Source organism: Megalopta genalis, unplaced genomic scaffold (assembly GCF_051020955.1).
Source record: "Megalopta genalis isolate 19385.01 unplaced genomic scaffold, iyMegGena1_principal scaffold0591, whole genome shotgun sequence".
Classification (NCBI taxonomy): Eukaryota; Metazoa; Arthropoda; class Insecta; order Hymenoptera; family Halictidae; genus Megalopta; species Megalopta genalis.
In genome coordinates, this window is record NW_027476660.1 from 67,501 (window position 1) to 82,500 (window position 15,000).

The window sequence follows — 15,000 nt, forward strand, 5'->3', positions numbered from 1 at the left end:
GAGTGTAAACACCCGCCACCGATTGGTTTTGATCTAATAAAAGCGTTCCTACCATCTCTGGTCGGAACTCTGTTTTGCATGTATTAGCTCTAGAATTACCACAGTTATCCAAGTAAATTTTAGTACGATCTAAGAAACCATAACTGATTTAATGAGCCATTCGCGGTTTCACCTTAATACGGCATGTACTGAGACATGCATGGCTTAATCTTTGAGACAAGCATATGACTACTGGCAGGATCAACCAGGGAACTATACAATATGTATATATAAAATGGACAAAATTTAAATCCTTTTCCATCGTCGCCTGTTTCATATATATATGTCAGGTCGACACACCATTTTTCTCTTTCAAATATGTACAAGTTTTGCCACATTCCGCGCTTGTAACATATCTTCTTTAACGCTCAATTTCTTTCATTTTTCTACCATACAGATATTTTACCGTACGCCCAAAAACGTACGTATTATATTTTTGTTCTATCATAAAATCACATTTTTCTACGTACGCCAGCTTCGTACGTTTCTATCTTTGCCTTCATAAAATCACAAGATAATTTTATCTTCAAGAGTCTCGCTATTAACATCTTGTAAGATAAATGTACGTCCCAGCTAAAACGTACAAATACTTCAAGTTAAGTAATAATATATCATCGCTATTGACAAATTTTTAAGATCCAAGACACAGTTCTCTCTATATGTTTTAATATTTTTTATGTACTCAAATATATTCAAAGGAAAAAGTACATGGGTGATGCCATAGTCGTGGAAGCGCGTACGCTCACGCTGATCTTCTGACCGCCGGAAGCACGAAACCTCTGATCTGGGCAAAATCGGCAAGCCGAGGAAGAACGGACAGGACACATGCTGGACTGGCGAGAAAGCGTGTTCTTCCGCTCGCGCTAGGCATTTCGATTTCTGACACCTCTTGATTTAAAAAATCAGTTTTTTGATAGTTTTCTCTCTCCACTGGGCTATTCATTTTAGCCACAGTTTTCAATTGGTACGATTTGCTTCCAAATCTTACAGATGCATTTTAAAAAATTTTTCCATCGCTCGGACAGAAGAGTCGATTGCTCAGTGAGTACGAGTATACATACAAAGTGCATACGGGTAACCAACCCCGTAGGGCTTGCCACATATGGGCCATTCGGTCAAAGACACCGACCCGTGGCCACGCTGTGTGGAGAAAAGTCCGTAACGTAAACGGCACGAAACAGTCAGGACCGAAGCCCCGAAGGAGCTCTGAGACAGCTTCTCGACCGAGATCGTAGAATTGGCCCAAAACCCGCTCTGCTCCGTCCGCCTCGCACGGACCGTGTATCTCTTATAGATACCGAACGGCCGGCAAGGACGCCGGCGCCGCCGGCCGAATAGCACGCGCGCTTATGAGTGTAAACCGCTGCGGCAACAGACCGCCCGGCCGTGCTGTTGTAACATAGCGCGTGAACGAACGAAAAAAATTTTTATAGTAAACATTAAAATAAATTACACTACCGTAAACTAGACAAAAAATTACACATTTTTTCCCAATATGAAAATTTTCACAAACTTTTTAAAGTCCCATCGCATCGAGTAAACTTTTTTAATAACGCGTCCGCACGATTCTAAATGCTTAATCCATATGTGAAATCGTTCACTGATCACGAATATCGTATTTAAAAAAATTACAAAAATTTATTTTTCAAAATAATCAAAAAAAACCGAAAAATCACAAGAGTAAAGTACCATTATTTTAAACAACATGTCGTTCTAAATGCTTAATCCCTATGTAAAAAAGTTATTTAAGCAAGAATATGTAATTGAAAAAAATTAGAAAAATTTATTTTAGCCGTAAATCGAAAATAATGGGGACACCGGAGCTGTTCGAAGCGCCGAGACGCGCCGCGTACGGCCGAATATTTTCTAAGTCCCAACGTACCGATCAAGAGTAAAGTACCATTTTCCTACATTAGATTTCGTTCTAAATGCTTAATCCCTATGTAAAAACGTTAGTTAAGCAAGAATATCGTATTTTTAAAAAAATCTAATGATAGGATTTTCCAGAAAATTGAAAAAACCGAAAAATGTCAAGAGTAAAGTGCCATTTTCTGACATTAGATTTCGTTCTAAATGCTTAATCCCTATGTAGAAACGTTAGTTAAGCAAGAATATCGTATTTTTAAAAAAATCTAATGATAGGATTTTTCATAAAATTGAAAAAACCGTAAAATGTCAAGAGTAAAGTGCCCTTATTTTAAACATTATATCGTTCTAAATGCTTAATCCCTATGTAAAAAAGTTATCTAAGCAAGAATATGTTATTGAATAAAATGAGAAAAATTTATTTTAGCCGTAAATCGAAAATAATGGGGACACCGGAGCTGTTCGAAGCGCCGAGCGCGCCGCGTACGCCCGAATATTTTCTAAGTCCCAACGTACCGATCAAGAGTAAAGTACCATTTTCCTACATTAGATTTCGTTCTAAATGCTTAATCCCTATGTAAAAACGTTAGTTAAGCAAGAATATCGTATTTTAAAAAAAATCTAATGATAGGATTTTCCAGAAAATTGAAAAAACCGAAAAATGTCAAGAGTAAAGTGCCATTTTCTGACATTAGATTTCGTTCTAAATGCTTAATCCCTATGTAGAAACGTTAGTTATGCAAGATTATCGTATTTTTAAAAAAATCTAATGATAGGATTTTTCAGAAAATTGAAAAAACCGTAAAATGTCAAGAGTAAAGTGCCCTTATTTTAAACATTATATCGTTCTAAATGCTTAATCCCTATGTAAAAAAGTTATCTAAGCAAGAATATGTTATTGAATAAAATGAGAAAAATTTATTTTAGCCGTAAATCGAAAATAATGGGTCGAGCGAATCGGTCGATTGCGCCGAGACGCGCTATGATGCAACAGACGAGCGATTGGAACGCCCGAATATTTTCAAAGTCCCAACGTACCGGTCAAGAGTAAAGTACCATTTTCCTACATTAGATTTCGTTCTAAATGCTTAATCCCTATGTAAAAACGTTAGTTAAGCAAGAATATCGTATTTTAAAAAAAATCTAATGATAGGATTTTCCAGAAAATTGAAAAAACCGAAAAATGTCAAGAGTAAAGTGCCATTTTCTGACATTAGATTTCGTTCTAAATGCTTAATCCCTATGTAGAAACGTTAGTTAAGCAAGAATATCGTATTTTTAAAAAAATCTAATGATAGGATTTTTCAGAAAATTGAAAAAACCGTAAAATGTCAAGAGTAAAGTGCCCTTATTTTAAACATTATATCGTTCTAAATGCTTAATCCCTATGTAAAAAAGTTATCTAAGCAAGAATATGTTATTGAATAAAATGAGAAAAATTTATTTTAGCCGTAAATCGAAAATAATGGGGACACCGGAGCTGTTCGAAGCGCCGAGACGCGCCGCGTACGGCCGAATATTTTCTAAGTCCCAACGTACCGATCAAGAGTAAAGTACCATTTTCCTACATTAGATTTCGTTCTAAATGCTTAATCCCTATGTAAAAACGTTAGTTAAGCAAGAATATCGTATTTTTAAAAAAATCTAATGATAGGATTTTCCAGAAAATTGAAAAAACCGAAAAATGTCAAGAGTAAAGTGCCATTTTCTGACATTAGATTTCGTTCTAAATGCTTAATCCCTATGTAGAAACGTTAGTTATGCAAGATTATCGTATTTTTAAAAAAATCTAATGATAGGATTTTTCAGAAAATTGAAAAAACCGTAAAATGTCAAGAGTAAAGTGCCCTTATTTTAAACATTATATCGTTCTAAATGCTTAATCCCTATGTAAAAAAGTTATCTAAGCAAGAATATGTTATTGAATAAAATGAGAAAAATTTATTTTAGCCGTAAATCGAAAATAATGGGTCGAGCGAATCGGTCGATTGCGCCGAGACGCGCTATGATGCAACAGACGAGCGATTGGAACGCCCGAATATTTTCAAAGTCCCAACGTACCGGTCAAGAGTAAAGTACCATTTTCCTACATTAGATTTCGTTCTAAATGCTTAATCCCTATGTAAAAACGTTAGTTAAGCAAGAATATCGTATTTTAAAAAAAATCTAATGATAGGATTTTCCAGAAAATTGAAAAAACCGAAAAATGTCAAGAGTAAAGTGCCATTTTCTGACATTAGATTTCGTTCTAAATGCTTAATCCCTATGTAGAAACGTTAGTTAAGCAAGAATATCGTATTTTTAAAAAAATCTAATGATAGGATTTTTCAGAAAATTGAAAAAACCGTAAAATGTCAAGAGTAAAGTGCCATTATTTTAAACAATGTATCGTTCTAAATGCTTAATACCTATGTAAAAAAGTTATTTAAGCAAGAATATGTAATTGAAAAAAATTAGAAGAATTTATTTTAGCCGTAAATCGAAAATAATGGGGACACCGGAGCTGTTCGAAGCGCCGAGACGCGCCGCGTACGGCCGAATATTTTCTAAGTCCCAACGTACCGATCAAGAGTAAAGTACCATTTTCCTACATTAGATTTCGTTCTAAATGCTTAATCCCTATGTAAAAACGTTAGTTAAGCAAGAATATCGTATTTTTAAAAAAATCTAATGATAGGATTTTCCAGAAAATTGAAAAAACCGAAAAATGTCAAGAGTAAAGTGCCATTTTCTGACATTAGATTTCGTTCTAAATGCTTAATCCCTATGTAGAAACGTTAGTTATGCAAGATTATCGTATTTTTAAAAAAATCTAATGATAGGATTTTTCAGAAAATTGAAAAAACCGTAAAATGTCAAGAGTAAAGTGCCCTTATTTTAAACATTATATCGTTCTAAATGCTTAATCCCTATGTAAAAAAGTTATCTAAGCAAGAATATGTTATTGAATAAAATGAGAAAAATTTATTTTAGCCGTAAATCGAAAATAATGGGTCGAGCGAATCGGTCGATTGCGCCGAGACGCGCTATGATGCAACAGACGAGCGATTGGAACGCCCGAATATTTTCAAAGTCCCAACGTACCGGTCAAGAGTAAAGTACCATTTTCCTACATTAGATTTCGTTCTAAATGCTTAATCCCTATGTAAAAACGTTAGTTAAGCAAGAATATCGTATTTTAAAAAAAATCTAATGATAGGATTTTCCAGAAAATTGAAAAAACCGAAAAATGTCAAGAGTAAAGTGCCATTTTCTGACATTAGATTTCGTTCTAAATGCTTAATCCCTATGTAGAAACGTTAGTTAAGCAAGAATATCGTATTTTTAAAAAAATCTAATGATAGGATTTTTCAGAAAATTGAAAAAACCGTAAAATGTCAAGAGTAAAGTGCCATTATTTTAAGCAATGTATCGTTCTAAATGCTTAATCCCTATGTAAAAAAGTTATTTAAGCAAGAATATGTAATTGAAAAAAATTAGAAGAATTTATTTTAGCCGTAAATCGAAAATAATGGGGACACCGGAGCTGTTCGAAGCGCCGAGACGCGCCGCGTACGGCCGAATATTTTCTAAGTCCCAACGTACCGATCAAGAGTAAAGTACCATTTTCCTACATTAGATTTCGTTCTAAATGCTTAATCCCTATGTAAAAACGTTAGTTAAGCAAGAATATCGTATTTTTAAAAAAATCTAATGATAGGATTTTCCAGAAAATTGAAAAAACCGAAAAATGTCAAGAGTAAAGTGCCATTTTCTGACATTAGATTTCGTTCTAAATGCTTAATCCCTATGTAGAAACGTTAGTTATGCAAGATTATCGTATTTTTAAAAAAATCTAATGATAGGATTTTTCAGAAAATTGAAAAAACCGTAAAATGTCAAGAGTAAAGTGCCCTTATTTTAAACATTATATCGTTCTAAATGCTTAATCCCTATGTAAAAAAGTTATCTAAGCAAGAATATGTTATTGAATAAAATGAGAAAAATTTATTTTAGCCGTAAATCGAAAATAATGGGTCGAGCGAATCGGTCGATTGCGCCGAGACGCGCTATGATGCAACAGACGAGCGATTGGAACGCCCGAATATTTTCAAAGTCCCAACGTACCGGTCAAGAGTAAAGTACCATTTTCCTACATTAGATTTCGTTCTAAATGCTTAATCCCTATGTAAAAACGTTAGTTAAGCAAGAATATCGTATTTTTAAAAAAATCTAATGATAGGATTTTCCAGAAAATTGAAAAAACCGAAAAATGTCAAGAGTAAAGTGCCATTTTCTGACATTAGATTTCGTTCTAAATGCTTAATCCCTATGTAGAAACGTTAGTTATGCAAGATTATCGTATTTTTAAAAAAATCTAATGATAGGATTTTTCAGAAAATTGAAAAAACCGTAAAATGTCAAGAGTAAAGTGCCCTTATTTTAAACATTATATCGTTCTAAATGCTTAATCCCTATGTAAAAAAGTTATCTAAGCAAGAATATGTTATTGAATAAAATGAGAAAAATTTATTTTAGCCGTAAATCGAAAATAATGGGTCGAGCGAATCGGTCGATTGCGCCGAGACGCGCTATGATGCAACAGACGAGCGATTGGAACGCCCGAATATTTTCAAAGTCCCAACGTACCGGTCAAGAGTAAAGTACCATTTTCCTACATTAGATTTCGTTCTAAATGCTTAATCCCTATGTAAAAACGTTAGTTAAGCAAGAATATCGTATTTTAAAAAAAATCTAATGATAGGATTTTCCAGAAAATTGAAAAAACCGAAAAATGTCAAGAGTAAAGTGCCATTTTCTGACATTAGATTTCGTTCTAAATGCTTAATACCTATGTTGAAACGTTAGTTAAGCAAGAATATCGTATTTTTAAAAAAATCTAATGATAGGATTTTTCAGAAAATTGAAAAAACCGTAAAATGTCAAGAGTAAAGTGCCATTATTTTAAGCAATGTATCGTTCTAAATGCTTAATCCCTATGTAAAAAAGTTATTTAAGCAAGAATATGTAATTGAAAAAAATTAGAAGAATTTATTTTAGCCGTAAATCGAAAATAATGGGGACACCGGAGCTGTTCGAAGCGCCGAGACGCGCCGCGTACGGCCGAATATTTTCTAAGTCCCAACGTACCGATCAAGAGTAAAGTACCATTTTCCTACATTAGATTTCGTTCTAAATGCTTAATCCCTATGTAAAAACGTTAGTTAAGCAAGAATATCGTATTTTTAAAAAAATCTAATGATAGGATTTTCCAGAAAATTGAAAAAACCGAAAAATGTCAAGAGTAAAGTGCCATTTTCTGACATTAGATTTCGTTCTAAATGCTTAATCCCTATGTAGAAACGTTAGTTATGCAAGATTATCGTATTTTTAAAAAAATCTAATGATAGGATTTTTCAGAAAATTGAAAAAACCGTAAAATGTCAAGAGTAAAGTGCCCTTATTTTAAACATTATATCGTTCTAAATGCTTAATCCCTATGTAAAAAAGTTATCTAAGCAAGAATATGTTATTGAATAAAATTAGAAGAATTTATTTTAGCCGTAAATCGAAAATAATGGGGACACCGGAGCTGTTCGAAGCGCCGAGACGCGCCGCGTACGGCCGAATATTTTCTAAGTCCCAACGTACCGATCAAGAGTAAAGTACCATTTTCCTACATTAGATTTCGTTCTAAATGCTTAATCCCTATGTAAAAACGTTAGTTAAGCAAGAATATCGTATTTTAAAAAAAATCTAATGATAGGATTTTCCAGAAAATTGAAAAAACCGAAAAATGTCAAGAGTAAAGTGCCATTTTCTGACATTAGATTTCGTTCTAAATGCTTAATCCCTATGTAGAAACGTTAGTTATGCAAGATTATCGTATTTGTAAAAAAATCTAATGATAGGATTTTTCAGAAAATTGAAAAAACCGTAAAATGTCAAGAGTAAAGTGCCCTTATTTTAAACATTATATCGTTCTAAATGCTTAATCCCTATGTAAAAAAGTTATCTAAGCAAGAATATGTTATTGAATAAAATGAGAAAAATTTATTTTAGCCGTAAATCGAAAATAATGGGTCGAGCGAATCGGTCGATTGCGCCGAGACGCGCTATGATGCAACAGACGAGCGATTGGAACGCCCGAATATTTTCAAAGTCCCAACGTACCGGTCAAGAGTAAAGTACCATTTTCCTACATTAGATTTCGTTCTAAATGCTTAATCCCTATGTAAAAACGTTAGTTAAGCAAGAATATCGTATTTTAAAAAAAATCTAATGATAGGATTTTCCAGAAAATTGAAAAAACCGAAAAATGTCAAGAGTAAAGTGCCATTTTCTGACATTAGATTTCGTTCTAAATGCTTAATCCCTATGTAGAAACGTTAGTTAAGCAAGAATATCGTATTTTTAAAAAAATCTAATGATAGGATTTTTCAGAAAATTGAAAAAACCGTAAAATGTCAAGAGTAAAGTGCCATTATTTTAAACAATGTATCGTTCTAAATGCTTAATCCCTATGTAAAAAAGTTATTTAAGCAAGAATATGTAATTGAAAAAAATTAGAAGAATTTATTTTAGCCGTAAATCGAAAATAATGGGGACACCGGAGCTGTTCGAAGCGCCGAGCGCGCCGCGTACGCCCGAATATTTTCTAAGTCCCAACGTACCGATCAAGAGTAAAGTACCATTTTCCTACATTAGATTTCGTTCTAAATGCTTAATCCCTATGTAAAAACGTTAGTTAAGCAAGAATATCGTATTTTAAAAAAAATCTAATGATAGGATTTTCCAGAAAATTGAAAAAACCGAAAAATGTCAAGAGTAAAGTGCCATTTTCTGACATTAGATTTCGTTCTAAATGCTTAATCCCTATGTAGAAACGTTAGTTATGCAAGATTATCGTATTTTTAAAAAAATCTAATGATAGGATTTTTCAGAAAATTGAAAAAACCGTAAAATGTCAAGAGTAAAGTGCCCTTATTTTAAACATTATATCGTTCTAAATGCTTAATCCCTATGTAAAAAAGTTATCTAAGCAAGAATATGTTATTGAATAAAATGAGAAAAATTTATTTTAGCCGTAAATCGAAAATAATGGGTCGAGCGAATCGGTCGATTGCGCCGAGACGCGCTATGATGCAACAGACGAGCGATTGGAACGCCCGAATATTTTCAAAGTCCCAACGTACCGGTCAAGAGTAAAGTACCATTTTCCTACATTAGATTTCGTTCTAAATGCTTAATCCCTATGTAAAAACGTTAGTTAAGCAAGAATATCGTATTTTAAAAAAAATCTAATGATAGGATTTTCCAGAAAATTGAAAAAACCGAAAAATGTCAAGAGTAAAGTGCCATTTTCTGACATTAGATTTCGTTCTAAATGCTTAATCCCTATGTAGAAACGTTAGTTAAGCAAGAATATCGTATTTTTAAAAAAATCTAATGATAGGATTTTTCAGAAAATTGAAAAAACCGTAAAATGTCAAGAGTAAAGTGCCATTATTTTAAACAATGTATCGTTCTAAATGCTTAATCCCTATGTAAAAAAGTTATTTAAGCAAGAATATGTAATTGAAAAAAATTAGAAGAATTTATTTTAGCCGTAAATCGAAAATAATGGGGACACCGGAGCTGTTCGAAGCGCCGAGCGCGCCGCGTACGCCCGAATATTTTCTAAGTCCCAACGTACCGATCAAGAGTAAAGTACCATTTTCCTACATTAGATTTCGTTCTAAATGCTTAATCCCTATGTAAAAACGTTAGTTAAGCAAGAATATCGTATTTTAAAAAAAATCTAATGATAGGATTTTCCAGAAAATTGAAAAAACCGAAAAATGTCAAGAGTAAAGTGCCATTTTCTGACATTAGATTTCGTTCTAAATGCTTAATCCCTATGTAGAAACGTTAGTTATGCAAGATTATCGTATTTTTAAAAAAATCTAATGATAGGATTTTTCAGAAAATTGAAAAAACCGTAAAATGTCAAGAGTAAAGTGCCCTTATTTTAAACATTATATCGTTCTAAATGCTTAATCCCTATGTAAAAAAGTTATCTAAGCAAGAATATGTTATTGAATAAAATGAGAAAAATTTATTTTAGCCGTAAATCGAAAATAATGGGTCGAGCGAATCGGTCGATTGCGCCGAGACGCGCTATGATGCAACAGACGAGCGATTGGAACGCCCGAATATTTTCAAAGTCCCAACGTACCGGTCAAGAGTAAAGTACCATTTTCCTACATTAGATTTCGTTCTAAATGCTTAATCCCTATGTAAAAACGTTAGTTAAGCAAGAATATCGTATTTTGAAAAAAATCTAATGATAGGATTTTCCAGAAAATTGAAAAAACCGAAAAATGTCAAGAGTAAAGTGCCATTTTCTGACATTAGATTTCGTTCTAAATGCTTAATCCCTATGTAGAAACGTTAGTTAAGCAAGAATATCGTATTTTTAAAAAAATCTAATGATAGGATTTTTCAGAAAATTGAAAAAACCGTAAAATGTCAAGAGTAAAGTGCCATTATTTTAAACAATGTATCGTTCTAAATGCTTAATCCCTATGTAAAAAAGTTATTTAAGCAAGAATATGTAATTGAAAAAAATTAGAAGAATTTATTTTAGCCGTAAATCGAAAATAATGGGGACACCGGAGCTGTTCGAAGCGCCGAGACGCGCCGCGTACGGCCGAATATTTTCTAAGTCCCAACGTACCGATCAAGAGTAAAGTACCATTTTCCTACATTAGATTTCGTTCTAAATGCTTAATCCCTATGTAAAAACGTTAGTTAAGCAAGAATATCGTATTTTTAAAAAAATCTAATGATAGGATTTTCCAGAAAATTGAAAAAACCGAAAAATGTCAAGAGTAAAGTGCCATTTTCTGACATTAGATTTCGTTCTAAATGCTTAATCCCTATGTAGAAACGTTAGTTAAGCAAGAATATCGTATTTTTAAAAAAATCTAATGATAGGATTTTTCAGAAAATTGAAAAAACCGTAAAATGTCAAGAGTAAAGTGCCATTATTTTAAACAATGTATCGTTCTAAATGCTTAATCCCTATGTAAAAAAGTTATCTAAGCAAGAATATGTTATTGAATAAAATGAGAAAAATTTATTTTAGCCGTAAATCGAAAATAATGGGTCGAGCGAATCGGTCGATTGCGCCGAGACGCGCTATGATGCAACAGACGAGCGATTGGAACGCCCGAATATTTTCAAAGTCCCAACGTACCGATCAAGAGTAAAGTACCATTTTCCTACATTAGATTTCGTTCTAAATGCTTAATCCCTATGTAAAAACGTTAGTTAAGCAAGAATATCGTATTTTAAAAAAAATCTAATGATAGGATTTTCCAGAAAATTGAAAAAACCGAAAAATGTCAAGAGTAAAGTGCCATTTTCTGACATTAGATTTCGTTCTAAATGCTTAATCCCTATGTAGAAACGTTAGTTAAGCAAGAATATCGTATTTTTAAAAAAATCTAATGATAGGATTTTTCATAAAATTGAAAAAACCGTAAAATGTCAAGAGTAAAGTGCCCTTATTTTAAACATTATATCGTTCTAAATGCTTAATCCCTATGTAAAAAAGTTATCTAAGCAAGAATATGTTATTGAATAAAATGAGAAAAATTTATTTTAGCCGTAAATCGAAAATAATGGGTCGAGCGAATCGGTCGATTGCGCCGAGACGCGCTATGATGCAACAGACGAGCGATTGGAACGCCCGAATATTTTCAAAGTCCCAACGTACCGATCAAGAGTAAAGTACCATTTTCCTACATTAGATTTCGTTCTAAATGCTTAATCCCTATGTAAAAACGTTAGTTAAGCAAGAATATCGTATTTTTAAAAAAATCTAATGATAGGATTTTCCAGAAAATTGAAAAAACCGAAAAATGTCAAGAGTAAAGTGCCATTTTCTGACATTAGATTTCGTTCTAAATGCTTAATCCCTATGTAGAAACGTTAGTTATGCAAGATTATCGTATTTTTAAAAAAATCTAATGATAGGATTTTTCAGAAAATTGAAAAAACCGTAAAATGTCAAGAGTAAAGTGCCCTTATTTTAAACATTATATCGTTCTAAATGCTTAATCCCTATGTAAAAAAGTTATCTAAGCAAGAATATGTTATTGAATAAAATGAGAAAAATTTATTTTAGCCGTAAATCGAAAATAATGGGTCGAGCGAATCGGTCGATTGCGCCGAGACGCGCTATGATGCAACAGACGAGCGATTGGAACGCCCGAATATTTTCAAAGTCCCAACGTACCGGTCAAGAGTAAAGTACCATTTTCCTACATTAGATTTCGTTCTAAATGCTTAATCCCTATGTAAAAACGTTAGTTAAGCAAGAATATCGTATTTTAAAAAAATCTAATGATAGGATTTTCCAGAAAATTGAAAAAACCGAAAAATGTCAAGAGTAAAGTGCCATTTTCTGACATTAGATTTCGTTCTAAATGCTTAATCCCTATGTAGAAACGTTAGTTAAGCAAGAATATCGTATTTTTAAAAAAATCTAATGATAGGATTTTTCAGAAAATTGAAAAAACCGTAAAATGTCAAGAGTAAAGTGCCATTATTTTAAGCAATGTATCGTTCTAAATGCTTAATCCCTATGTAAAAAAGTTATTTAAGCAAGAATATGTAATTGAAAAAAATTAGAAGAATTTATTTTAGCCGTAAATCGAAAATAATGGGGACACCGGAGCTGTTCGAAGCGCCGAGACGCGCCGCGTACGGCCGAATATTTTCTAAGTCCCAACGTACCGATCAAGAGTAAAGTACCATTTTCCTACATTAGATTTCGTTCTAAATGCTTAATCCCTATGTAAAAACGTTAGTTAAGCAAGAATATCGTATTTTTAAAAAAATCTAATGATAGGATTTTCCAGAAAATTGAAAAAACCGAAAAATGTCAAGAGTAAAGTGCCATTTTCTGACATTAGATTTCGTTCTAAATGCTTAATCCCTATGTAGAAACGTTAGTTATGCAAGATTATCGTATTTTTAAAAAAATCTAATGATAGGATTTTTCAGAAAATTGAAAAAACCGTAAAATGTCAAGAGTAAAGTGCCCTTATTTTAAACATTATATCGTTCTAAATGCTTAATCCCTATGTAAAAAAGTTATCTAAGCAAGAATATGTTATTGAATAAAATGAGAAAAATTTATTTTAGCCGTAAATCGAAAATAATGGGTCGAGCGAATCGGTCGATTGCGCCGAGACGCGCCATGATGCAACAGACGAGCGATTGGAACGCCCGAATATTTTCAAAGTCCCAACGTACCGGTCAAGAGTAAAGTACCATTTTCCTACATTAGATTTCGTTCTAAATGCTTAATCCCTATGTAAAAACGTTAGTTAAGCAAGAATATCGTATTTTTAAAAAAATCTAATGATAGGATTTTCCAGAAAATTGAAAAAACCGAAAAATGTCAAGAGTAAAGTGCCATTTTCTGACATTAGATTTCGTTCTAAATGCTTAATCCCTATGTAGAAACGTTAGTTAAGCAAGAATATCGTATTTTTAAAAAAATCTAATGGTAGGATTTTTCAGAAAATTGAAAAAACCGTAAAATGTCAAGAGTAAAGTGCCCTTATTTTAAACATTATATCGTTCTAAATGCTTAATCCCTATGTAAAAACGTTAGTTAAGCAAGAACATCGTATTTTTAAAAAAATCTAATGATAGGATTTTCCAGAAAATTGAAAAAACCGAAAAATGTCAAGAGTAAAGTGCCATTTTCTGACATTAGATTTCGTTCTAAATGCTTAATCCCTATGTAGAAACGTTAGTTAAGCAAGAATATCGTATTTTTAAAAAAATCTAATGGTAGGATTTTTCAGAAAATTGAAAAAACCGTAAAATGTCAAGAGTAAAGTGCCCTTATTTTAAACATTATATCGTTCTAAATGCTTAATCCCTATGTAAAAAAGTTATCTAAGCAAGAATATGTTATTGAATAAAATGAGAAAAATTTATTTTAGCCGTAAATCGAAAAAAAGACTGTTCGTTTCTCTGTCTCTCTCGCGCGATCGAAGTATTGATGTTTCCCGGCAATGTAATGGGATATTAATTAAACTTTATACACGAAATTACTCGTTTTGATCCCCGCTACACAGCCGTATACTTTTTATAATTTTGTGGAATCGGGAACCTTGAAATATTTAACATAACGCGGATCGACTGTCTCTGTCTCTTTCTAGATCGGAATAATCGATGTTTCCCGGCAAACTAATGGGATATTAATTATACTTTATACACGAAATTACTCGTTTTGATCCCCGCTACACAGCCGTATACTTTTTATAATTTTGTGGAATCGGTAACCTTGAAATATTTAACATAACGCGGATCGACTGTCTCTGTCTCTTTCTAGATCGGAATAATCGATGTTTCCCGGCAAACTATTGGGAGTTTAATTAAACTTTATACATGAAATTACTCGTTTTGATCCCCGCTACACAGCCGTATACTTTTTATAATTTTGTGGAATCGGGAACCTTGAAATATTTAACATAACGCGGATCGACTGTCTCTGTCTCTTTCTAGATCGGAATAATCGATGTTTCCCGGCAAACTATTGGGAGATTAATTAAACTTTATACACGAAATTACTCGTTTTGATCCCCGCTACACAGCCGTATACTTTTTATAATTTTGTGGAATCGGTAACCTTGAAATATTTAACATAACGCGGATCGACTGTCTCTGTCTCTTTCTAGATCGGAATAATCGATGTTTCCCGGCAAACTAATGGGATATTAATTAAACTTTATACACGAAATTACTCGTTTTGATCCCTGCTACACAGCCGTATACTTTTTATAATTTTGTGGAATCGGGAACCTTGAAATATTTAACATAACGCGGATCGTCTATCTCTGTCTCTTTCTAGATCGGAAGAATCGATGTTTCCCGGCAAACTAATGGGAGTTTAATTAAACTTTATGCATCAAATCATTCAGTTTGACTCCTGCAACACAACCAAACACTCTCTGTAATTTTCTGAACTGAAAAACCACTGAAATTGCGCTCGAAATGCGGAGCGACGGGTCGACGCGTCTGCACTGTGCGACGGCTAGTCAAAACGTC

The 15,000-nt window shown here is 33.0% G+C and overlaps 1 non-coding gene across 1 annotated transcript in view; it reads right to left on the reverse strand.

Annotated features, from left to right (window-relative positions):
• Window positions 1–251, reverse strand: part of LOC143263430 (small subunit ribosomal RNA) — a 1,921-nt gene extending 1,670 nt beyond the window's left edge. The window contains exon 1 of the ribosomal RNA XR_013036879.1: window positions 1–251. This exon is cut by the window's left edge and continues 1,670 nt beyond it. This is a non-coding gene — a ribosomal RNA (small subunit ribosomal RNA).
• Window positions 252–15,000: the final 14,749 nt, after the last annotated feature.